The following is a 26,455-nucleotide window of genomic DNA, read 5'->3' on the forward strand; positions in this document are numbered from 1 at the left end:
TCTGTTGCAATAAATTCCATATTTTTGACAATATGCCCCACTCAATCATGTCCAGAGCAATTTGTAAAGGAGGCAATAGTGCTGAGCAAGGTGTAAACTGGATGTATAACAATTCCTGCACCACAGTACAATTAAAAATAATGTTTGAGCCTGGGAGATGGAGGAAAGCTCAGTATTGGACAATGTTCTAGTTTTTTTACAGGGTAGAGACATTGGGCATTTGGGGTGCTATGCTCCCCTTTCCCATCCAGAGCAGAAGTAAACAGAGTCCAGTACAAATGGGAGCCAAATAGCATGGCTAACCGAGCTCCTTTGCTGCCTAATTTGTATTAGTTCATGTAAAGAATTGTGTGAACAGATAGAGAAAAACTACTTGCAATTTTCCCTAACATTTCCAGAAACTAATCTTAACTTTATTTTAAAGTTCCAAGACATCTACTTTATGCTGTCGTTTAGTGTTCTTAGTGTTTTTTATACTGTATTGCTATGTTCTAAGTAAAGCCAGAAATTCAAAGAATAAAAACCTTAGAAGGAGATGGTCTTGTGTTGCTTCAAAATTAGTCAGAAATAAGAGAGGTTAAAAAAAGACATATTCATTTTTTCTAGAGGACAACAAGTCACTTTTTTCCCCATAGCATTTTGTACATGAAACAAGGCCCTGTTTTCCCAACAGAGACTTCACCAAGTGTAAACCTTCTTAGACTTTATACTGGTTCTTTTATGCTTTGCATTAGTGCTGTCAGTGGTTCTAAACAAGTATTTCTTACAATTCATATGCATCATTCATAGTCAGGCATGAGATTATCCAAAGCATACTCATCCTTTCAATGCTTAGTCTGTATCGTTGTGTGTGGTCATACAGATAATGAGTTATTTAAAGAGTCAGCAACGATAAAGTAGATCTTTCAAACAAACACATACTTTAGCTTGTAAAATATGCATATTTTGGAGAATATCCATTTTTCAATAGCAGAGTTACTGAAGGTACTCAGAATAATTTCTTCTTATTCATATCCTTCTGAAGGATGAAAACAGACATTCTTCATATGATCTTTCTTTGGGAAAATACCAAGAGTGAAGAAAACTGATTCCTTTAATGGGAGGTTCCAGAAATAGAAATGTTTGGGAATTTATATAATTCAGACTCCCAGTATATATTAAAGGATTTTTAAATTCAAACAATCTAGGGAACAGTTTTGAAATGGGCCATACACTTTTTCAGGAATAAAAAAGTTGGTGCTGATTGATGTACTTTCACATTTTCACAGCAAATTAAATAGAGACAATATTTTAAGGAACAGTATGTATTACACTTTAAACAGGGGATAAAATAAACCTTTGAAATATTTTGGTAACACAGGATTTGCTAAACCTGTACCCTTTCAAGGTTTTGTTAAAGCAATGTTGTTTTAAAATTCTGAAGATAATGAGAAGCAGAAGAAAATTAAGAAATGTTATCTAGGTGACTCAGTTTGAACGCTCAGCTGGTCTCCTTCAGTCATTTACAGAGGGCTCAGATAAATGGACAGAATGTTTAAAACAGGGCTGCCTATAATGAAAGTGCCTTGTTATAAGTATTACACACCCAAAGACAACACAAGACAAGTACTGAAGTCTGAATAGAAGCTCGGCATTGAAAAGCTAGGATCGTAAACCAGCAGGGAACCAGAGCAGCAGTTCATATGACTTACTAAGCACCCCAGCTGGCATTGGTTTTTCTTGTGTGCATTGATTTTAAACTGAAAAGAAAGGAATGTAGAGGTAAATATCCATTAAACTTCTTATTTCCACTGTTTTGAATTTAGTTTTTATCTTCTACAGCTTCTTTTCCAGATTCAGGGTAATAACTTTTTCTTTCCCAAATATTCTTTTATATACAAATATATGTATATAATACCAAAAAGGTAAGCATGCATATGTTGCATGTTTATGTGAAATTGTAAGAGGACAAGTTGAAGTGTCATAATTCTTCCAGGACTGAACACACTACAAAGTAGTATATTGTTATGATGGTTTACATTGAAACATCAAGACTCATGGACCTTTTTTATGAGTTAAAAAAAAACTATGTGTATTTGCTTAACCTTTGACACAGAATGTAAAATATTGGTTAAAAAAAGATCTTTCAAGATTATATATATATGTAATTAATTTTTTGGCCACTTCCTGAGAAATAGTACAGGTACTATCTAAAGAGAATTCAAGGCTGCCATTTCTAGTAGTGGTGAGGAAGGACAGTACTGGCATGCCACTACCACATCAGACACCTGACAAAATGTAACTGTGGACTTTTTCTTATGAAAATAAAGTCATTGGCTTTTACTATGGTCCTTCCCAGAATGTGACACTGAAAAATATATTTCTTAAAATGGGAAGAAAAACAGCAGGCATGATTCATCGATAGCATTAATAAGATAAGCATTGATAAGTCTTTCACTTCTAGCCTGATGTTTCTAATGTAGCCAGAAGTTGTCTGTAGCTAGCACCTAAAAGCTGTTTAGCAAACACAGAAAACAAGCTTGATGTTGTTAGTCTGCTCCAGTGGATGACAAATTGATATGCAAAATTTAATAATGAAATTGTAAGTTGATTTAAAAATCATGGATTCTGGTCACTAACAGAAAAAGGGAAAAAAAAAAAAAAAAAAAAAGAAAAAATAACATGGCTCTTCAAGAAATCTTTCCTAAAGAGCAACTCTAACTTTATGCCAGAAGAAGAAAAAATTTTCAGCACTAAATGACAAAAAGTCTTCACTTCTTGTAGTGCTCTTACTCCAGTTATCCATTTTGTGATTAACTACCTTGGATTTCCGTCAGTGTGGTCCGACCCTGTAAAGGTGCCCTTGACATTCTCCAATAAAATTTACACCAAAAAAAAAGAAAAAAAAACAACAACAAAAAAAAAAACCAACAAAAAAAAACCCCAAAACTACTTTGAGTCACATTAATATAAGTTCTGAATTTGGTCCCCAAGCTTAGGTAAAAATCACTGATTTTTGTTTTCATCTACATCATAAACCAAAAATAAAAATTCCATGGAGGAAAAAAAAAGGAAAGATATTCAAAACATATTTATTATAATTTGGGACACCAAAATATTTTGCTCCACTTAAGAAGAAGGATGGGCACCTTCTAAATCTTGTGTTGCAAGAACAACCATCTTTGGCCAGCCACAACATACTGGGGGCCACTTGCCCAGTCAGGTTCTCTGACAGCACTTGTTCAACCTGATTGCCATCCAGGTACCCTGATGTCTAGGAATTATGTCTCTTTGTTCTGTCCTTAAGAAGCAAAGACCTCAGGCTCTTCTATGCCTCTGTTGAGGCAATGTAAAAGTTGGCAATCTGATCTCAATTTTGTGGGGGTTTGATTTGGTTTGTTTTGGTTTTGTTTGTGGGTTTTTGTTTTGCTTTGTTTTGTATTTTATTAATGTAATTGGGTATGTCAGTTGTCCAGATATCTTCCTTTGTATGGAAACAGAGAAAAGGAAAATTTTACATTTTCTTTTGTATGTTTTTTCTTTATTCTATCATTTAGATTTAATTTCTGGATAATCTTCATTTTCCACTAAGGATACCTGCCTATATGTTTCCATTTCCTAGAATATTTTCCTGGTTTATCTTTATTCAAGGTTTATCTTCAGACTATTCCAACTTACCTGGAAGTACCAAAAGAGAAAAAAAACTTTGTGTGTGCTTTGCTAACAAACATGAATCCAAAAACTCCTGTCTGGTGATATCCCATTTGAATAGAATAGCATAGAAAGCTTCCTACTTGTAGAAGACTGCAGCTTCCTACTGGGTAGAAGATTGCATCTCACATCTCTGTTTTAAAGTTTTAACTGAAGAAACAAGAAAACTAATTAAAAATAAATTAATAAACATAATTTTTTTGTTAAAAAATAAAACAAAACAAAAAAAAAAAAAAAAAAAAACAACCAAGGAAACCCCAAACATAAACTCACCTCAACATAACAGAGGTAATTGTGGATGTTACTATCCAAATGGAACATAAGCATGATGCACTATCACTTTAATAGAGGTACATTACCATTATTTCCAGCCCAGATACTAGACATAGGAAAAGATATTTAATCACATGTCCTTTTTTTTGCAAGAAACACAGATTGAAAAAATTTAGGTGTGGTGCTTCCATAGGAAAACTGGCCTTTTTTTCAGTGATGTTTCTAAAAATATTGGAAGTATTTTCAGAATCTGTGTTTCTCCTTATGTATTTCTCATTAGAGTAATAAAATTGCAGTTATTCATTATAGTAATTTTACTGGTTGTTTATCCTCACTTAAGTTATTAAAATACAAAAGCTTCTGAAGTGTCATTTCATACCAACCAAATAAACCAAAACTGTATTAAGAAGTTTTACATTTTTCATATGTGCTGTGTATTGCCTGAGCTCACCTGTCTTTATCTGTACTCTTTTACTGAACCCTGTTTATAAATTGGTGCTCAGAGAATTTGCACTTTTATCAGGGCCATGTTCCCATACAAAGAAATCAGGCTATAAAGTCTGAAATCATCTGTGAGATACATGGACAGTTTTCCACTCCAGTAATGGTGGATAAAAAAGTGAATTCTGCCTATCTTGGGAGCCATTGCATTCTATAGTCCAAAACGAAATCTGTATCAATTCTGAAATTGCTTGCACCCATTGACATCCACAGGTCCAAAGGCATTTTACTGCTTTGCCTTGTCTGCTATTTGGTCACTCTACTTAGATAAAAAAATGGTAGTAACCAACAAATGCTGCAAAGCATTCAGAGAATATGACAGCATGTGCTTTAGGAAGTAGGGGATGACAAGTAATACAACTATCAACAGGACTTGTGCCACAAAGGTATCTGGGAGCCTAGCTCCCCCTGATTTACCTTTTGTGCATCTAGGCTTCTGCATCTGTCTCTTGGGAAGCTGATTCTAAAGAGGAAATAAGTCTTAGAGATGTAAGACTATGACCACTCACTCTAAATATCCCAGAAACAGATGTTTCAAAGATTGTCAAGATGTTTCTCCCACTCTCCAGTGATTAAGTACAACTTTTAAAATTTTCTGTTCAGCAGCAGTTAAAACTTCTTTGTATTGTATCTCTGGAAGGTCTAATTCTGTTTTGAAGTTTATTAGACAGTAAGTTCTCTGAAGAAACAAAAAGCGGTTTGGCCCAGGTGATGACTGCACCTACAGCAATCAGGAATCAAGAAATACATCTTGATCACCAAATATCTTAACTACCCAGAGCAAAGAAATGGCAAGAAGCCTACTTACATTCAGAGACTTTTTCAGGCATTCTCCCCAGACAGTACCTCAGGAGATCTATCATCTTTCTAAGTCTTAAAATGCTGTATTCCAGATTTCTTCCATATACCTTCTATCAGCCTGCAGAGTGGCAGGATGTATTCTCATTCCAGTGGTGAAGCAGTCAATTCTTGGAGCTGATAACATCCTTCCAGTGCACCAGAAAGTGAGGACAAAAGTTACAAAGTACAAAGCAAGCTAGAAGTTCCAACCCATTGGCTCCACAAAGTGAGATTTCACTCTGTTATTTCCCATACATCTCCTGTCACTGCTGGGGAGAGCAAAAAAACCAAACAAAACAGCACCAAAGCACACAACTGAACAAATCCCATTAGTTAAGATGCTTTGGCAGAAATCTCTTATGATTGTAGGTTTATCATCAGGGTAGGTGTGAAAAATGGGTAACACTTCAAGAACACATAAACACACACATCCACTACACTCTGGTTACCAGGACTGAAAATTGTGGTTAACACCATGAATGTGGTTAGGAGTACCTTCATCTGAAAGCAGGCAGAGAACAAGAAAATTTCTTGAGGTTATAGTCAACAATTGGCGTGTGAATTGAATGGGTGTGTGCATTCTGTGGGGTGATACACATTGAGAACAGCTCCCTAAAGTACCACCTGTTACATATAGATTGTGAGGTCTGTGTATTTTCCCTTTGAACATATTCAAAGTGTTCATAGCAGAGCAATTTGCCAAAATCCTATGCCTCCAAGGCTCCATAGGAACATTGCTTTATCTCATCAGAAGGTGAACAAAGTTTCTGTTAAGATGAGGACTCCGGGATCTATAGAAAGCATCAGAAGCAACGTCACTCTTGGGTCACCTTGACCTGAAAATTTTAGGAGGCTGAGTAATTTTAAACATGGAAACAGAAGTTTACATTATCCTATCTTAGTTCTGAAAACAGGCAAGAAACTCAGTTTATAACTTCCATCTCTCTACAGCTGGTTAAATCAATTTAGTCAAAGGGAATTGACAACCTCCAGTAAAAGGCCATTTAAAATTAAATTAGTTACTTAGTTACTGGGAAAGCCTATCTAATGACCAGAGAGTGAGCCAGGGGATTTTAATTTAGCTAGCCAAACTTCATGATGTGGTTGGAAGGGATAGTAATGCAGCAAAATACAAATTTTTCATCCTTTGAATGTAAAGACTAAAACAGGCAAGACAGACCTTCTTTTGCCTGCACAGAACCTGTAGATGGATGTTTAATTTTATTTCTTTCCATGTGGTTATTCATCCAGTTCACATTTTTATTTCTTTGTATATTAATTTCTGATATATCTCTTTCACCTACAACACACAACGGTTTCTACTTTTAGTAGGCATTCCATTATTCCAAAATAAATTATAAAGGGAGAAAGGTTCCTGAAAATGGAAGACTACAGCAACAGGTCTTGTAAAGTGCCATGTCATTATTAAAGGGCTGGGAAAAAAATAGCTTGTGTTTTAATATGAATTGATTGGGAATTTGGATTGGGAATCTTGGTCCATTTTTTTCTCTATTTTCCATAAACATCTTATGTGATGTCTAAAGAGTACATCTTATAGTTATGACTAATGGTCCACATGAACTGGCCGAATGTTTGTGAGAAATTTGGGTAATATGATGAGGCTGCCTGTGGGAAAGTAACTTCTCCATGCCTTCCATACAATAAAGGCATCAAAAAATGTTTGCAAATCATTGCAAATCAAGCATGTTTAGGCACTACCTTTAAAAATAAGCTTAATTTTTGTAGTTGCAGCTGGGGTTTTTCTTAAATATGGGACTCTTTCTAGTAAAGGAGTGTTTCTACTCTTAATATTTATAAATACAGAGATCAGAAAATGGTGATATCAGCATAGGAAATGAAGCAAAGTTACGAAGTTCAGTTCCAGTTCAGTTCAAAGTTGATGTTCTGAGCAAAGTAGCAAGAGTTTTTTATAACTCCTGTTCCCTTTCCTGAAAACACAAACTTTATTCCAGTTCTTAGATTACGGAAGCAGATAAATAAGTTTTTCTAAAACCTATCTACAAACTTCTGTTTGTAGGTGTTTATTTTACTAGTTTTATGCAAAATCTGGAACTTCTAAATATCATATCTGCCAGCTACAGAAATCTCCTCCGCTTAACTGTGAAAAATAAAAACTAACACAAACACAAAGTCTGTCAATTAACTACCTCCTATTTTCCTTGTTGTGTTCCACTTACACTCCAGCTCTCCTCTCTTTGACTCTCTCTAAAGATTCATAATGCACAGCAGCACCTGCTGGAGCCAAAACAGCAGTTTGAGCTCTCCCACAGTGGTGATCTGCTAGCAGGAAGAGTGACACAGACCAGCATCTCTGTCCCTCTCACTGGCTGCGTCTCAGTCGCATCCTCCCTCTCAGGGAGCACCACACTCCAGAGCAGCCCTCATGACTGGGTGGCAAGACCTGGACACTTGGTCCTATTTGCTGTTGTTATGGACCTTGACAGACCCCAGAGCTGAGAATAAAATCAGTGTCTCTCTAGTGCAGATGGTGAACAGGCTTAAGTGAGTTAATGCTTTGAACACAGGCCAGATCCATTTTAATTACTAAAAACCCTGTCATTCCTCTCTGTCATGAGCTGTTGCTCTGCTCAGGTAGTTCTTTTTAGTACATAAACCATGCAGTTAAATATCTGCCAACTTAAAATGCATTATTTAAATAACCTTAAAATCTTCTCTGCTTTAGCTTTTTCGACCTTTCTCAGGAAAACCTGTGCATCATTTGTATGGATTTATGGAGATATAAATGCCTAAAGTAATGTTTCAGCACTAACAAATGTGGGTAAATGTGACTTAAAAACAAGCTGATCATGCACTGGAACAGCAAAGACTGGAGGATTAAGGCAGTCAGTGAAGATGAAAGTGTAGTCAAATCTGCAGAGAAAAAAAATAAGCTTGCAAGGAGATCCTGTTCAAGTAGAACATGCAAGAATTATTTAAAGATTGGCCTTCACCACTGTGGGTTTTTATTTAAATAACCAACAGGTACATAACTGCTGTGAACATGTAAGCTGCTCAGTTTTAGGTGTGCCTGTCGGGATTTCCTTGGAAGAAAAGTTTTATGATTGCTGTTGTCCTAAGGCATCATTTAGTGCCCATGTGCTTGGAAAAGTTTTTACTGAGTTCTGTAGGGAAGATTTCACAGAGCATAGAAAAAAATCCATGTGGAACTACAGCTTCCTCGGTTGTTTGCAGCTGGTGTGAGCACAGCCCCTCACAAAGCACTTCTACAGTACTTTCTTGTTGAGCACACACGCTTTTTTCCTATTTAAACAACGCCAAAAAGTGATAACTCAGACTGAGAATTGTGCTGACAGTCAGCTGTCACTCATTGTCCTTTATTCTGACAACCTCAGGCATTCAGCCATGGATTCATGAGTTTTCCCCTTTCTCTTTATTTTTAAAGGAGGTGGGGGATGGGTAAATATATCAGAGGATTCAGCCCTGAATAGACTTTTGTTTTGCTCTTTCTTTTGCCTCCTGACTGTGTCAAATGCAGTGTGTCTCTCATGCACTTTCACTCTTTAGAGAGCCTTGACTGGCCTGGCTAGTTAGTATTCAGAAACAAGCCAAAGTGGATAAAATTTTCTTCTCTGGCTTGCTGAGACTGCAAATAAGTAATTAGACTAAAAGCTCAGTATTTGGGGGAGGGGAAAGGAGGAGAGGAAAGAAGATTTTTGCAGCCTATATTGTTGACTGGAACTTGTCAATATACTTTACAACTCTGAGAACCAGAGAAAATTCAATACACTATTAGGAATATGTGCTAGTTAATACACTTGTACTGTATTTTCCTAAAGACTGCTTAGTTGTACGCCCCATTCTCTGAACAGTGGGATTTGCCATTTAATGAGAAAGAAGGGAAAATGGTTTGCTATGGAAATGTAAAACTCATCTTTCTCTTATAATTGAGATGTTTGAGAGACAGACTTACATGGCAGAACACAGATTCCCATCGCCAGTTCAGTATGTGCTTCTCAATTTCCTTCACTTCCAAATGCTTTTTCATGACATCCATAGCCAATCCTCTTTTCAAAACTGACATTCCTCTGTCCCTTTTTACCTATATAGTGTCACCTCTGAGTGCTTCATCCTCCACTCTTCCAGTCAGTGCCTTTCTGCCATAACCACACCTTCATAAAAAGTGTCCTCCCCCATCTTACAGGACTTCAGAACCATCCTCCTCCAAAACCCTTTCTGAGTCCCATGCTTTCTATAATACCTCCAAAATCTGATGATTTAGGGAGAGATTGCCCAAGTGCTTGCGAGGCATAAGTGATGATTCTAAGCATTTAATAATATATTGTGTAAAAATATTCTGTAACTAATATATCAGAAGAGAGGTCGTATCCAAATATATCACCTTGTCCCCATATATTGTTATTGTGTATGTGCATATGTGACATATATGTATATGTATTGGTGTAGGTATATATTTATATCTATATTATATCTAGATGTAGCTAGATAAGTAGATGGATGGATGAATGGATGGATGGATGGATGGATGGATGGATGGATGGATGGATGGATGGATAGATAGAGAAAGATAGATAGATAGATAGATAGATAGATAGATAGATAGACAGATTAAATAGATATGAACAAACAGAAATAGATTCTATTGCTAGCTTAAGTTCAGGTCTCATCCTTCAAAACCCTAGTTTAAAAAAAAAATCAAAAGCCCAAACAAACACATATCAATTATCCACTAAGAAAAGCATCCAAAGAAGTCATTATGACTGCACCTCGCATACCACATGTGCAAACCTGAATAGATTTCTTCTGCCTTTTCTGTCCTTCAAGCTCCACTCTTGTCTCCAGTTTCCTTCTTGTTTCAGTTTTATTTGTCCATTATTAAAAAGTTTTTTTCAAGGGTCAGTATTTCTCCAGCACAGCAGGCCCTAAGGATATGACTGCTATGTCCCTGTGGTCTGCTAGGTGCTACTGCCCTTTATGACCTCTAGGGTTCAAACAAGTTCCCTTCCTTCTTCTTTTTTCATGTTACTTTCCAGCAGGCTGCATGTTTAGCTGTTGTGTTTTTATGTTTCATACAGCCTGCACAGGTTGGCAAGAAGCAGAAACAGTCTTCTCCATGCTCTGTCCCTCTGTTTGGTCTCAATGTCCTTGTTTCTTGGTGATGGCTCCTTGTGGGAGACTGGAACAGTAATGGCTACTGACTCAGTAATCAGCCATTGACAAAAGCAGCAGAGTGCTTCGCTGATGGGTCACACCCATGTGCAGAGGACTGTGCACCACCACCAGGAGCTCCAAGCTGTCTTTTGTCCAGATAAGGGAAGAGGCCAATATAGAAGCAGGTCCTGCAAGAGTGGAATAATGCTTTTTATCACACCTTACAAAACTGGCTGGGTTGTAAACCCAACCCCACCCTCACGCAGAGGGTGACAATTGGGACATTGACATTTTTCATCCTTCTGACGGGGCACAACTGTCTCAGGTGTGAAAATCCCCCCCAGAGAAGTATCAGGATGTAGGTAGGTCTGAAAGTCTGAAGGTATTCATCCTTTCTGGTGAGGTATAATTAGTTCACTACAGACATGAGAGGCAGCTGTCATGGCTTAGAAGGGATCATAAACTATCCAAGATCCCTGAAGCATGCCCAGACACATTTCTGAGGCCTTCCATGGGCCTGAGTTCTGCATTATCCACAGTATTACATCAAACAGTATAAAACTCCCCAAACAGGGGAGGTACCTGAGCATTCCCAGATAGCCTAAGCATATGTTTACCCACTGAACTTTCACAGGCTTTTCCCACCCACAATGGATCAAGACTGCAGCCACCACTGTGACCATGATATTCACCCATGGACATCAAAATTGCAATAATTGAATCTTATCACTGGGTCCATGGGTGGTGATATCTTTCTACTCTGAGCCTTTCTTTCTCTTTCTTACTTTCTCCTTATATACTTTCTCAAGTGTTATTTGTAAGTTTCTTAATGCTGCTTCCCTATAATAATAATCAAAACAGCTACATAGCTCCTTTCCTTTGCAACTAAATTGTTGTAAGATAAATCATATATATAGATATATAAATAGATAGATAGATAGATAAATAGATAGATAGATAGATAGATAGATAGATAGATAGATAGATAGATAGATACACACACACATATATATTTGTGTATATATCCATACAGTGTCATTTCACTCTAATCCACCACAAGAGCCTGATTTGCCCTTGCCTTCAGGGATGGGTTGTAACATTAATTTTAGCATCACAGGCAGGATTACTCTGAGAAGCATGAGGAAGTTTTTCTATAGGGATAATATCCAGGGTAGTGGACAAAGGAGAATTTATTTTTGGTTGAAGCCAAAACTCCTGGGGGAAGATCATGGCAATCCCAGATATGCCTGATCTCACTTGCCTCCCCACTTCCAGCTTTTCTTCTCTTGGTATGACCTGAGCATATCAGACTTGAAAGGTTTTCTGGTGTAACCTACACATATTGTAAAGTTTTATCCATAAGAAAATCAAGAAAATCAGAGAGGGTAGTGAGGAGAAAAATATTGATCTTCAGTGGGTTACTGAGAGGTACTACTGCCAAGGGTAAGTAAAACGGGGATTGTCCCCTCCTGATAAAATTAAACAGCTATAATGATAACTCTTTTCCTCCTGGTATGACGTGGGCTCATAAGTATTGGCATTGCTTCATAGCAAGCAGCGGCAGATCAAACTACAATTCTTGCAAAAGACCATAAACTAAAACCTGGCAAAGGAAAGGCAACTGTGTGCCATTTTAGGTGCTGCCCTTAAAGCAGAGCAAAAGGAGCTATTGGCTACTCAGAAATGTGAGAGTGAAATGATAAGATCTTTAAAAGATTCAATGAAAGTATTGCAGGAACAACTTGGAAAGGAGCACTCACACTTGGCAGCTGAACATGAAGCGGTTTCAGTGGAAAGGGAAATTAATCTATTGTTTCAATTAGCTGTGCAGAAGGCAGAGGAACAAATTTAATCTCTTAGAAAGGAGTTAGAAACAAAAAACTTGTGAACAAGAACCTGTATGACCTTTGTCTTCAGGAGTGGATTGTAACCTTCCTAAAGTCCAGGTGTTTGGTTGCTGATTCCATGTGCCCCTGGGACACCCCAAGGAGTGGGCTGTACCCAGCAGCACTTACAGGGGTGCTGCTGAGGATAGCTCACCAATCTTAGCATACCAGGACTCGTTTTTGAAACCACAAGTCATAACAGAAGACATAGGAATAGGATGTCAGCACGCTCTGTGTCTCTACTGCAAGCAGAATGATTTGTGCAGTAGAGCTTGAAGGTGATCATGCCACACATCTACGAGACCCTTGCCAGCTGTAGTGTCCAGAGGTAGGTTCTGGATCAAAAAAGCCATCCTGGATGGGGAAAATACTGGTGTACACAAGAGTGCAGACACCTATCCTGTCTGTCTGCCTGCTCCATCCATCTTACCATCTTGTCACATCCTGTGCCTGATGCTGGGTAAAGATGGCCAATGTGCTCTTCCGCAGTCTTATGCTGACCACTTTGTGAGAGGCTATGTGGTCACCCTGAATTGCTACACATATAAATTATTAAATTACTTGACAGGCAGTATAATTGTTCCCATAGACTGACATCTAACCCATACTCAATTTTTGTAGATCCATGATGCCTGATGTGACTCCTGATTTAAACAGGCAGAAGGACCAGAAGTTTACAGTGGTATCAGTGGTATGACTTGTCATTTAGGGACAAATATTTTTGCACAACCCCAGCAAGCCTTCCCAGGGCCCACATTTCCTAAGAGAAGACGAGTCATGTGGGTAGAAGGAATATAACGTAGTAGATTAATCAGTAAAGATAAGAAAACCAAACAAGTTTTGTGTCTCTCCAGATTATTTAGATCTGTAGAACCTGTAGCACTCAAAGCTCATCTCACAGTCATTTCTCAGAGATCAGATGGATATACATTGATTAGAGTACCTTTGAATGAAAAAGGGTTAATATTTGTGATGCACAGATAACATCATAGAGGCTGAGAGTGAAGTTCTCTCTAGGACAAGAGAAACAGAAATCTCTAATGCAGAGAGAGGGGTTGTAATATCCAGTAAGTTTCAAATCCATGTTTTCTTTTTTTTTACTAGATTTGCAAATTTTATTTCCTAGTCTTCTCTTTATAAGGCTCAAAGTTGGAGTCAGGGATGCATACTTCTCTAGACCAGGTAACTTCCTGCAGATTTTCTATAAAACGGCTTCTGCTTTGTGTGATAAAAGATGATGCCATCAGCTGTGAGTCTGTCCTGTGCGGGTTCTTAGAAGTTACAACCACAGCAAAGTGTTCCAGCAGTTTACCTGAAGTTGTATAAATTCCTATCTTTAGGAAAGGCCCCAGTTTTCACTTTCCAGGTTGCAGGAACAGAAAAACTGCTATTAAGGATCTTTGAATTGTTAATAAATAGAATTGTAAGCATGAAGCAGCATACACACCTGGATCTCTCTTAATGTTGATTCTGTATGGGAACTGCAATCGAGTTAAATTAGCAGAAGCCTTGTTATTATCCTAGTTGAACTGAATTTGACTGCATTTAGTCAGCTGATAAACGCTACCCATATACTGAAATGAAAAACTCCTTTTGCCTGGATAGTTACTTATGACTCTACATGACATATTATATTTTTATAAGTGCAGTGTTTTTGCAATAAGGAATCATGGTAGCCTTGACAGTAGCTGAGACACTCTGAACTGTGTACTAAAAGCAAGAAGATATTGCAATATAACAATTGTAAAAAGAGAAAAATTACACTTCAAGTCAGAATTTAAGAATGTCAGAAAAGGTTCATCCAGGCAAGCCACCTTTAAAGGCTATTTTAAGCCAGACAGAAATTTTTCTTAAAGGAACTGTCTTGAAGTGCAGACAGATTCTATTCAGGTGAACACATTCAATGTCTTTTTCTCTAGTATTAATAAAAATCCGTATTTCATAGGAATCCATCAATAAAATGAAAGGATATATTCTCGAGAAAATGCATTGTTTAAGTGTTATCATTACTTCCTTTAATTACTTACAGAACCACAGAATCATAGAATAATCTGAGTTGGAAGGGACCCATTAGGATCCTCAAGTCCAGCCCTTAAATGAATGTCCGTACGCTGTCATTTCTTTTGGTGTGTCTCCTGTCCACAAATATGCTTTTCCAAGCATTTAGGATTAATCATCTATTTACAAGATAAAACACAATCAGGAAAATTTATAAAAGTTTATTCACATTTATATGTTTTCTATTTGTTTAATAACAACAGACTGAGAAAATTGTTCATGTCTTGCCTGGTTTCACAGTGTGATTCACACTGTGAAGGCTTCTTCACATATGCAAGTGATTTCAATGAGATTTTGCAGAGGCCCAGCAGATTTATTTACCCAGTAAGATCTAGGCCTTAATGATCAATTAAAATAAACAACATAATCACATAGGCTTATGAAAATTAAAACAGAAACCAGCAGCTACTACTCCAACAATGTCAAATTAATTTTAAGTACTATATTGTTGCCGCTGAAGATGAATAGATCACGTGGACACAGGTCGAGGTGTGGTGAAAAGAAGAGCAGAGTTTATTTTTCCTCCCAGGATTTATAGGCTTTTGACCACAGTCAGGGATTGGATGGTCAGGATAACACTTTCCCCCTGTACTGGCCATGAGAGATGCCCATCACAAGACGTGTAACAGAAAGAATGTACACATATCTATGTTTACAGTTACTGTCCTGGGAAAACTATGTTAGCAAGCTCAGAAGCTGAGTTTTCAGGGCGACACTATATCTTAAACTGTACTTAGAAATAGAAAGAATGATATTTTTTTCAGATACAAAACTACATAAGCACCAAAGGAGAGGAGTTCCAGCTATTAGAGTTTCTGTAATTTTTGACCTCTTATAGTGACTATTTCTTAAAAAGAGAAGAAACCATAAAAACCCTGTGTCACAAATCAAAAGTGGAAAAAAGTATTATTTATTTGTGAGAATGAAATACAAAGCATATATAGGAACCTAAGATCTGTGGTACTCATACCTCTATTTAGTACATGAATGTCATTTCTATAGGTGCAAACCTTCAGAAATAATGCCTATGAGAAAAATAGATGTAACCTCATTTTTTTACTTTACAAGCCAAAATTGTTAATTTGCTTTAATCAGACAATTTATAGATTCTTCATTCTGTGGTAATCTGTAAATTAGTTTTTTCTCTTCATCTCATTAGATATTGACCAGGAAACTTTTGCGCTATGTATGTATGTATGTATAATGTAGCAATACTTGCTAACACATTGCTATTTTTTTAAACAGAATCTGCATGTTTGTTGGTTCTTAATAATACCATAAAATCCATTCCATAAAATTGTGAAAGTAACTGTCAAAATGTCTTTACTTTCTCTTACAAGAACATTCTACTCTAACTGCTAAAGTATTTCAGGTATTTCAAATCATGTAAACTATCCTAAAAATGCACTGGAAGTTGAAGATGTAACTATTGCTTATTATTTTTTGCAATGAACTGATGCAAAAAACTACATTTTAAAGAGTCCAGACTTAATTCTCTTTGCTTGCCAAATATCAGTTGGTCTGTTCCAAGGATGTTTTGCCCAGTTAGTGCAGAATTAATCTTTAATAAACAATGGCTTAATTTTTGGTCAAAAAGATTTTTTCTGGTCTGTCTTTTTATGGTGGTAAACAGTAGTAAGTTTCAGCTGTTCTGTTTTAAAATCCTTTGGGTTTTATGAATAACTCTTAAAGTTTCACCAGAATTTGCTGTTACTGTAATTCCTCCAGAGAGGAGCACTAAAGTAATTAGGAAAAATACCTTACTCCCAAGACACTTGAATGCTCAAAGTCACAAGGTTTCCCTTCTCCTTACATGGATTAGTATCTCAAGCCCTGGTTTGGCAAGGCATACATGCAAGGCATGTGTGATACTAAGCCCAAATGGTAGTTCTACTGACTTTGGTGGGTGTACCCATGGACTCAAAATTACTTCTTGCTTAAGTGCCTTGTTGCTTGGGGACGCAAAACGCTGCCTCAGGTAAAAGAAAGAGGTAGAAACTGGTCCATAGATACACAGAAGTTACTCCACAGTTTCAAACATTAAATTAACCTAATTTCAAAATCAGATTCTAGAGGTACAGAGGAATTTAGGATTAACTGGAGGAATGGGTGGGGTTTGAGAACATTGAGGCTGCTGTTAACTTCCACTACACTGGTGTAAGACCATGGCAAGTATAATACCTTGCAGTTGCCAGATAATCTATCAATATGTAATTTTTTCTTTTCTTTTCAAAGGGATGTTGCTTATCATGTCAGGGTACAAAATTCTTTCTTTTTTGCATGATGTATCCGTGACGTTTCTGCGATTCAGGCTCAGTGCTGACACATGCCGGAAATGACAGATAGCAATAGTGTAATAAAAGAGTTAAATCAAAACCAAAGCACAGACATATTTCTTGTTGTTTGAAAGCACTGACCTAAGCACCTCTCCAGGATTTTATTAGTAAAGTCTAAAAAATATTTGGAGATGACTAGTGCTCTCTTGTAGTAGCCTAAAAGAGCTGACTTGTCACCAGTGTGTTTGAGATGCTTTTATATGGAGCTATATGGAGTTTTCATGCCTGTTTGTGAAAGAGGAATTTTCTTAGGCCTTTGTCCACAGCTGCTGAGAGGTTATCGAATGTCATGTGTCAGGGCTCTAAACAGCCTGTCATAGGTGCAAAGCAGTGCAGAGCTGGGGGACAAAAAGAAAGGAGAAAAGAAAGAAAACAAATAGAAACTGCTAGAGAGTTAAAAAGCAAAAGCTGTAAAAGCTTTTAAGCAGCCCTTCTATCCTGTCCCTGAAGGTCAGCATGTCACTGGACTACTACATGCTGTATAGTCACTGCCAGCAAGTCTTTCCATAAAAAAATTAAAATGAAAAATTAAGAAAGCTACTTGTAGAATCATATGCAGATTCAATCATGAGTTTTGATCCTGGGTTTGATTCTAGCATGAATTTTCTTCTGCTGATTAAGTGGCTTTCATGTTCCTCACTTACTTTTAAGGATCAAAAGACATCAAGGTACCTCATTGAGCTAACAGTCTCTGCCCCACAGATCTTAAAATGTAATCTTCATGTCTGTGATCTCTAATTCCTGCAGTTTGTCCAGGTATTCCCATCACAAGGGGCAGAGCTGAGTAAGCAGTGTATATACTAACCCAAAGGACCATAAATAAAAAAAAGGTTTTGCACATTTTCTCCCTCCCCCTCAGAATAAAACAGGAAATTTTCAGCTTTGCTGTTGCTTAGAAGACGCTGACATATTGCTTTTTTCCTCAACATCTACTTCTACATGCTCTTGCATCAAACAATAAAAGATCCCAACTGAATATCCTCATATCATACTCCTATCATATATGATGATCAATTTCAGGCCATATGCAGGGAACTGTTCAGTTGGGCACTGCAGTTGCTGTTAATGAGGGTTGTTATGTGATAATTGAAAACATATGTTGCCCATGCACACCACCACGATTGTAGAAATAGAAAGGGAAATGTCCTTTTGCTGCTGATTAGGACTGATCCTCCCACAAAGGAGCTGCAGTAGGACTCAGAAGGGTCTTGAGCACTGGTCTGTACCACGACATATTTTGGACTGTATTGTATGGGTTTTTTTAATATGTTTTGGTGTATGTAATTAGTTATTGTCCTGCAGCACATTGTCCTCTTCCACCAGCTACAGCCTGAATTCATTGATATCATCTCCTTAAAAGTTTGAAACCCCCCAGTGACAGGAATATTAATGTGCCAACACTGTCATATCTATTTCAGCTCATACATATGCAATTTCTTTGTTTTCAAAGATTTATGTCAGACTTTGCTGAAGTGAGGTATTCTACCATTTTAGATAATAGCATGCCAAAATGATGTTATCAGGCACATTCAGCACTCATTCAAGCAAATGGGAAGGAGCATCCATTCCTTCATAGCTTTAACAGAGAGAAACTGTTATTTATCCTTATTTGATGAAGAAATCTTTCAGGGGGAAAGAGTGTACTTTTAGAACAAGATTATGGTCATCCTGTGGATTATCTTTTAATTAAGAATGGATGATTTGTGCCCACTCTGCTGTAGCAAATGTCTTGCTGCTAATGAAGTTTAAACAGACTTACTTTATTTAATTACAGCTAATCACTAGGGTAAAATGTGGAATTGTCTTTGATCCACATGTAGAATGGTAATCCTTGTGGCAGATAGCATCTCTTATTCCCTCAAATTCTTTTCAGTTTCTCCAGGAGGTCCCAGCTTAACTAAGGGTTAATTGAGATAGCTGGACTGGTGTGATTGATGTATTTTTGCTCAGGGATGCCATCCTGCCTTTCCAAGGACTCTCTCTGGCGCTCTTTCCCCCCTCACTCCCGCCCCTTCTCTCCCCCTCTCTCCCTGTGCAGTCACCTTCAGGCCATGTAATGTAGTAGATGCCTGCTTGTTTGACATGAGGGACCTGAGGGGGCCAAGGTCCTGCTGGATCAGTGAGTGGAAGAACAGAAACTGCTGGAGGGAGAGCAGAGGTTAGGAGAGGGCAGCAGAGACCGGTGTAAAGCAGAAGAGGGCACTAGTAAACTGACCTATTTCAACCACAACCCTTTACACTCTGAGCAGAAGAAAACCAATTGATTGAATATTGAAAGCCACTTGGTGAGGTAGTAACACCAAAGATATTTTATTTTATCTTATTGTTTTGTTTTATTTGATTTTTTACTTAGATAATTTAAATTTAATTTAGGTTTGTTTTGGGTTGATTTTTTTTTTTTTTTACTTTATTAGAAAACCAAATTTTTTTTAGTTTATTAGGAAAAAAAGTGGTCCTCACTTCAAGGAATGTTTCTAAAGCATTTGACTTTCAGCTTTTTAAAACATGGAAAGTACTGCTTGTGGAAGTGAAAAGTCACCAAAACAATGTGGGAATTTGCATTTGCCAAAGAGAACTTGTGCTCTCATAATATTCTTGCCTGGTGTTCACAATCCTTCCACAATGATTTTCCTTACTGCCCCATTCACAGAATTTTCTGAGGCTGGTGAAAACTGTGGAAAGAGACACCTATATAAATCATGCTCTATAGATAAAAACGGTTTCAAGGAAAAAAGTTTGTGCAACTGGTTTCTTACTGTGTTTTGTACTTTGCAAGAAATGTTGACTTAAAATTACTGGCTTTAACTTTTATCTTCTAAACTCATTTTGTCATTTTGTCATTTTGTCTTTCTTTTTCGTTTGCTTAATTTCTGGATTTTTCTGATGGTAAAATAAGTCACCATTGTATGAACAGGTTCTGATTTCTTATCTTCTGTTAAAATAACAGAATAATGTTATTTATTTCATTCTTTGAAGACAGGACGTCTGACTTTTTGTTTGTTTGTTTCAAAGAGTAATTTGAAATGGAAACATTTATCTATCAGTCTGCTCAGAAATATTAACAGCTTTAATTAGCTCAGTGAAAAAGTTGTTTGCTTTTATTTACAGGAACTGTTAACTTCCCACTGGCAATCGAGACTGAAGACATAGAATATCTCTTTCGTGAAAAATTTAAATAATTAAAATAGAATAGTTTGCAATTAGTTCCCATGATAATCCATTAAACATCTGCAGTTTTGTCTCCCCATCGGGATCCATATCTGTGCTGAAGTCACATCCTGATAACATCTGCATGTTAGTGATAGCTTGTGCTTTAGTCTTTATGGTCTGCTGATGAGAGATTCTTCAAGAGCCTCTCAGTCATCAGAACCACTGTTGAAAATTTTGCTTGTGACATCCTGAAGGTGGCTTAATTTACATTTGCCATAAGTCATAATGCAAGAAGATGCTCTTAGTTAAACTGTTTAACATCCTGGCCCTTTTTCACTTTGCTGCTTTGGAGCTGTTTTTTTCCCTGCCTTTCGCATGAAACTGTCTTTCACTTTTTCCTAAGATTGTGACTCCAAACTAAATTTTCAGTGGTAGGATTTATTTTGTTCCAAGTTACTTCAACACCACAGATTAAATTAAAAATCATTTAAAAAAAGTTTGTAAGGAAGAACAGAATCTTCATTCCTTCTTGCATGGCAACAACAGCTGCATCCACATGAAAAGGCCAGCTTGTTAAACATCATGTAACACTGATTGTACTGAATATTTTAAAGGTCAGGTATTGACAGGCACTGAGCTGTTTATGTTTCCCAAGTGGCCCCAATTACATCCAACCTGAGTAAGTAGTCAATAAACAATGGCATTAACATATGTAGAAAAAGTGTTTATTTTACATTTCCAAGACAATTGGCAATCTCCTGCTTGTCATCCAAATGCAGAAGCTAGATCATGGGCTCTTTGATGAATGAGCACAACAAGAGAGAGGTTATGGGTCTTAAAGACCTCAGACCCTTCTCAGAAATTTCAGGTAGGCTGTCTGACACACAGGCACAAAATGGATTTCCCTCTGTGGTTGTGAACAAGTAAAGAATTCTAAGGAGAAAAGATACTTATATTGTCCCTCATGCAATGTAATGTGTAGCCATGTCATATACGTAGCCAGAATGTATTCAAAGGATCTGTGAGGATTCAATTAAGCTTTAAATTAAAGTAAAATATTGATGATTTGTATTGCTTATATACTCTCAGTGCTGCTGTAGAAATTAATCATCCTTCTTACTTGTGAGCATATTTTTGCTCTCTGTGAGCAAAATTTCTAACTGTGTTTGGACAAGTACAGAAACTTCACAATCCATTGTGGGAAACATGCATACACCTGTCAAATAAATGAGGCTTTGGGAGCTCCCTTACAGCACAGCATAAAGAAGAAAAGAAATTTATCAAAAGAAATTGTAAAATATTAACAAATAAGAAAAAATATTGCAGATTCATTCAATTTCATTCCCAAACTGCAAGCTTTTGTGCAGGTACATTAGTCTGCCTGCTTACTTGTATCGCAGCAATTACTGCTGGCTGCTGAAGGAGCAGCTTGACTCCTCTCCCAGCCAGCAGCAGCAGAAGGTGGGACTGCAGCCAGACAGAGAGGGACCCTTAAACCAGAAGGATGTGGGTGATGTGAAGCTGGTCAATGCCCCTTACCCCCTCTCCACTGAGCCTCCATGAAAATAGTATTTTCACAGCAGTAACTTCCAAAGGATGAGAGATAATTCATTGACTATCACTGCTTTGCAGCAGAATGGTTTTTACAGGCTCCAGCTGACATCAGTTGGTCTTGGTGTTGCACAGATCAGAAGATACATTTTTTTGCACCAGAAGGTTTTCTGTAAAAATAAACTGTGGGAGAATATAAGTAGCTAGAGAAATGAGTTCAGGCAGACTAATTCTCCTGTTTAATAAAGACTTAACTCTGTGCTTAACTTTCATGGGACCACTCCAGGGTTTTAAATTAAACACCGATTTAAGTGCATTGCTGGATCACAACCAAAATCACAGAATAAGTCTATAGTAGTTCCAGGACTTGAAATGTGAGTCTCTGATTCCCAGTCCAACACTTTAACTCACAGGAACATCCTTCTTCAATTTAGGTCTTAATCTGATGATTTTCCAATAAGAAAAAAAACTTTCTAAAGGTTTAGAAATTTGCATGGATCAATGACGCATCTGAAGCTCTACTAAACCTGTTATAATTGCGTTGTTTTTGGGGTTGAGAGGAAAAGCAAACTAGGATTTTACAATTAATCTCTCTCCCTCTGCCAGGATACAAAAATAAAAGAGAAGGACTGCAGATTAATTCAACTTCTAGAAAAGCTTGACATAGGTTGAATATTTTCTCATTTTGTTCATTTTTCTTTCCAACAGGTGGATAAGCAGCATAACATGACTTAGTGATGCTTTGTGAACATCAATTTATTTGAAGACAATCATAAAGTGTTTCAAGATAAGAAAGCAATATTTCAACCTGTTCTGCTCAGCACAATAAAGACCAATACCTTCCCCTGTACCTCCAACACAACATAGCATTTACTTATGGGCTGCTTCTGACCAAGAATCTCTTTGGTCTGTAAAAAACCTAAACCAAATAATGAACTGCTGGAGGTTTGACTTGCCTGCACCATACTCAAGAAACAGGTTGAAATTATAAAGGTTTTTTCTGTTTTAATTTTTTGTTTAGTCCTCCTGACTTCTGCCAAGCTATAGACATATTCTTTGTTCATAGGGTTCAGCTCAAGAGCCCTAATTCTGCTCTGTTAAATGACATCACTTTTATAACATTTGTGTGGTCAGCACATCCAAAGACATTCAGATGTCTCAATATTGTAACAGGCAAAGCAGGGCGGTTTCTCTCAGGCACAAAATTGTAGGGAAGGCGTGGTTAGGTAGAAATATAAAGGGGAAAGTGAAATAAACTGGAAAGGAACTGTTACCTCCGATTATTGGTCCATTCTGAATGAATGACAGACTGATTCAAGGCTAGAGAGAAAGGAGTGGCCACAATAGAGAGTGGAATGTTGAAACAAGGTCAAAGTAGGAAATCCAGGCTCTTGGGGTGCTTCTGCATAACATGGCATTGCAAGTGCTACTTCAAACAGCAAGCATGACGCTAGCTGTGAAACAGCTAATGTCCAATGAATCAGTCACCTTTTATTTAGTTTTATTGTAAACTGAGTAATTGTCCCAGTTTGGGGACTGGTGCCATGAAGAATAATGAAGCTGGTAATTTTGAAAGTTCACAATTTTCATTACCATAATTGCCTTTCAATTTTGTGGCCAGTGATACATATCCCCACATTATTGTATAAGTGTGCTCTTCCATTGTTGTTTCTAGTGGTCCGGGAACAGATGGCCTTTTACAGCAGATATATTATGAACACCAGAAGAAGAAATGAGTCTCCTAAAGAACATTTAGTCTAATGCTGAAGTAATTGCAGAAACAATGTAGGAAAGAACTTTCAGATGGAAATTATTCTATATAGATTTTAGGATATTATCTAATGGGTAAAGCTTGGAATGTGGTCAAGAAAAAAAAAAAAAGCAGCAATGTATAACAGATATAGCTTGGTATCTCAGATTTAAGCATAAGTGGCAGCATGAATCAGCAAACAAAACTGAGAGGAATTCTCAGTCTGGAAGAGAGATGCTGCCAGGAGCATGTCAGGAAAGGATCTCAGGAAGAACAGAGAGGTGCTATGAGTTGAGACAAAGATAAAAACCTTGCATTAATGCAGAGTAACAGGACATGGGAGTTTAATAAGAGATTTCTCTCCACACAAGCCTGATGTAAAGCAATGTATGAAAGCACTGCACACATTCTTTTTAAAAGGCTATGTAATGATAGAACAAAAGATAATGGTTTTAAACTGAAAGAGGGCAGGTTTACATTTGGAAATAGGATGGAATTCCTTTCTGTGAGGGTGGCAATGCACTGGCACAGGTGGCCCAGATATGCTGGGGCTCCTCCATCCCTTAAAGTGCTCATGGCCTGGCCAGAATGGGGCTTTGAGCAACCTGCTCTTGGTCTGCAAGTTGTCTCTGCCCATGGCTGACAGGCAGGAACTAGATGATCTTGTAGATCCTTTCAAACCCGCACCATTCTATTACTCTATAAGCATATTTTTAACCACAGGAAAAGAGAAGATTGTTCCATTTATTTTCACTGGAGTTTTTCCTCTCCTGTCTTGCTTGTGAGATGTTCTTTCAACTTCTAATCTTATGCAGGACACTTTATTTCATTTTCTGTTTGCACAGCCTGAAGACATTCCTTTACCACTAGGCCTTCCACTGCAAGGCAGTGCTGAAGCCCCTGAAATTCAACTATATGATTTCTTTGCTATTATCCTATTCCCTCTGCTAGTGTTTCTTGGCCTGCAGTTAGAATTGTTTGAAGCTGAGTACCTAAAGGGTAGAACCTGGTAAATACAACAAACTCCCAGCAGACACAGTTGTGAGAGTTTTAGTAAAGCCTGGACCTCAGCAAACCCATTTATACCAAAAACCTTGTTAAAACCTGCATTGCACTTTTTGGGTTGATTGATTGATTGATTGATTGAGGGATTTTTTGGCTGTAGCATTCCTGCTTGCCTTTTTTTGCAATGGCATTTTTAATTTCTGGTGTCAGTTTGAGTGTCTCTAATACTTTGTTTTCTTTGAAACCTTACTCCATCAGAATCATTTTGGAAAGAGGTGTCATACAGGGCCCAGGGTAATAACTCCAGTTCATGTTTCTGAGCATAATGATGGAGGGCCATGTGTGCAGCTGTAATTTGGGAAAGTATATAAGTGGTGGCAAATTTAGCCATCACACTGCCCATATGGCTGACACAGGAGCACCAGGGTATGAAGGTCATGAGCAAAGTCATGCTCTGCCGTGCCTTTGTTTATAAAACTCCCTGGGCTTACAATACATGACCATACAACTGCTGAGGTGCTGCAGCCTGGGGTGTCAGGAAAATACCAGTTTCATTAGGATTCTTGAACCTTATCATGTTACACTTCAGAAGTAGTGACCAGTTTATTTAAAACAAAGAAGCTTTGACCTTTCTCCCCTTTCAAAATCAAAACCACATGAAGATAAAGTGACTCATTTCCGGCTTCAAAACAAGCTCTAAGAAACATTTTTTTCTCAGGTACAATTTGTGCACTTTTTCTTCTTTCCCCTTTTTCAGTCTCTTCACCCCCGCCTGGCTTTTGCATAAATATCTTATCTTCTTCTTGCCAAGGTCAACGTATTTATTGCTTATATTCACTGTGTAGTTCTTTTTTGTTTCTAGTTTTCTTTCTTTTTTCCTTCCTTCCTTTCTTTCTTTTTATCTGTGCTGTTTATAACCATGACCCTTGATCCTCCAAGTTTTAAAACAGCTTGGCTTTCAGCAGCTAAATCTGACAAGGTCAGCATTTTTCTGTTTATTCTGAGAGTACTATTTACCCTCTGGGATTTTTAAAAGCAGTTCTATAAAATATCACTTGAAAAAGTTTGTAGCATTCAACGACTTCCATAAACCTAGTGTTCAGCATGGAGTAACTGTTCATTCTTCTTGCAGAACTCAGAACAATTAAGGCTGATTTTCCTTCTCCCTGAAAAACTTTCCTACAGATATGCATTTTCCAAGAATATTGATAAGTATTTCAGTCTAAACACGCTAGCAACCTACCAGTAGTTAGCATAATCTTTTGCATCATTGTCAACTATAATGAAATTAGACATACTGTATGATCAATTAGTTCCTAGGATAACCTTATTTTTACATAACTATAACAGAGCTGTATTTATTCCTTTGGGGGACTTTATTGGAAATAAATGATTGTTGTGTCAGCTTTCTGTCAAAATAGCAAACAATCCTGTAATCTTCAGAAAGTTAGAACATGACAGAACTAATGGTACAAAAATAATGTGTCCTTGGGCTAATACCAAACTCTTTGTAAGTGATGTTGAATTTACATTCATTTAAAACAAGCTAATTTAAACAACCTCAGAAGATTTTCAGCAAGAAGGTAATTGCTCAAACACAAGTGTCCCCAAGACCACGCTAAAAATGACGCTGCTGTTAGTGCCTGTTGGGAATTGCAGACAATTGCAGATTTTCCCTCTGTAATTTCCTTTTTCCTTTCCCTTCCTTTTCTCTTTCCTCCAGCTCTCTATTCATTGAAAACCAGTTGGAATGATACTCAGCAGTATAAGCAGAAAGTGTGGATGCAAAGAATGACAGAAAAACATCTGCAGCAAAACCAGAGTATTTCTATGAGTGAGTGAAAAATACTGCTATTTAAGGCCTTCTGCATGCCATTTACAGAGTTAGAGCAGAGAAACCTGCTAGCAGCCATCATGCCACCAGGCTGCAAGAGGTTTCTGCTAGGAATAGAGAGGGAGGGATGGACAGACAGACAGAGAGACACACATACCAGCTCAGAAAACCTCTGTCTATAGATAAGGTGCAGACTTCAAAATCCCCGTTCTCTGGAGAAAATAGCTTCTGACATATTTTAACAGTGAACTTAGGAGCATTACCCAACTCAGTTCTTCTTAGTTCCTCCACTGAGAATGTTCCTCAGGAGACAGAGGTGTCCTTCACTGCAAGAGCACAGTGCTCATCTATCTTTCATTTTCCCCTCTGTGCTTTCAACAGGGAGGTGAGATTAGTAAAAGTAAACATTTGAAGAAGTGCCCTGAATTTT

The sequence above is a fragment of the Cyanistes caeruleus genome, chromosome Z (genome assembly GCF_971803275.1).
Source record: "Cyanistes caeruleus chromosome Z, bCyaCae1.hap1.1, whole genome shotgun sequence".
Taxonomy (NCBI): domain Eukaryota; kingdom Metazoa; phylum Chordata; class Aves; order Passeriformes; family Paridae; genus Cyanistes; species Cyanistes caeruleus.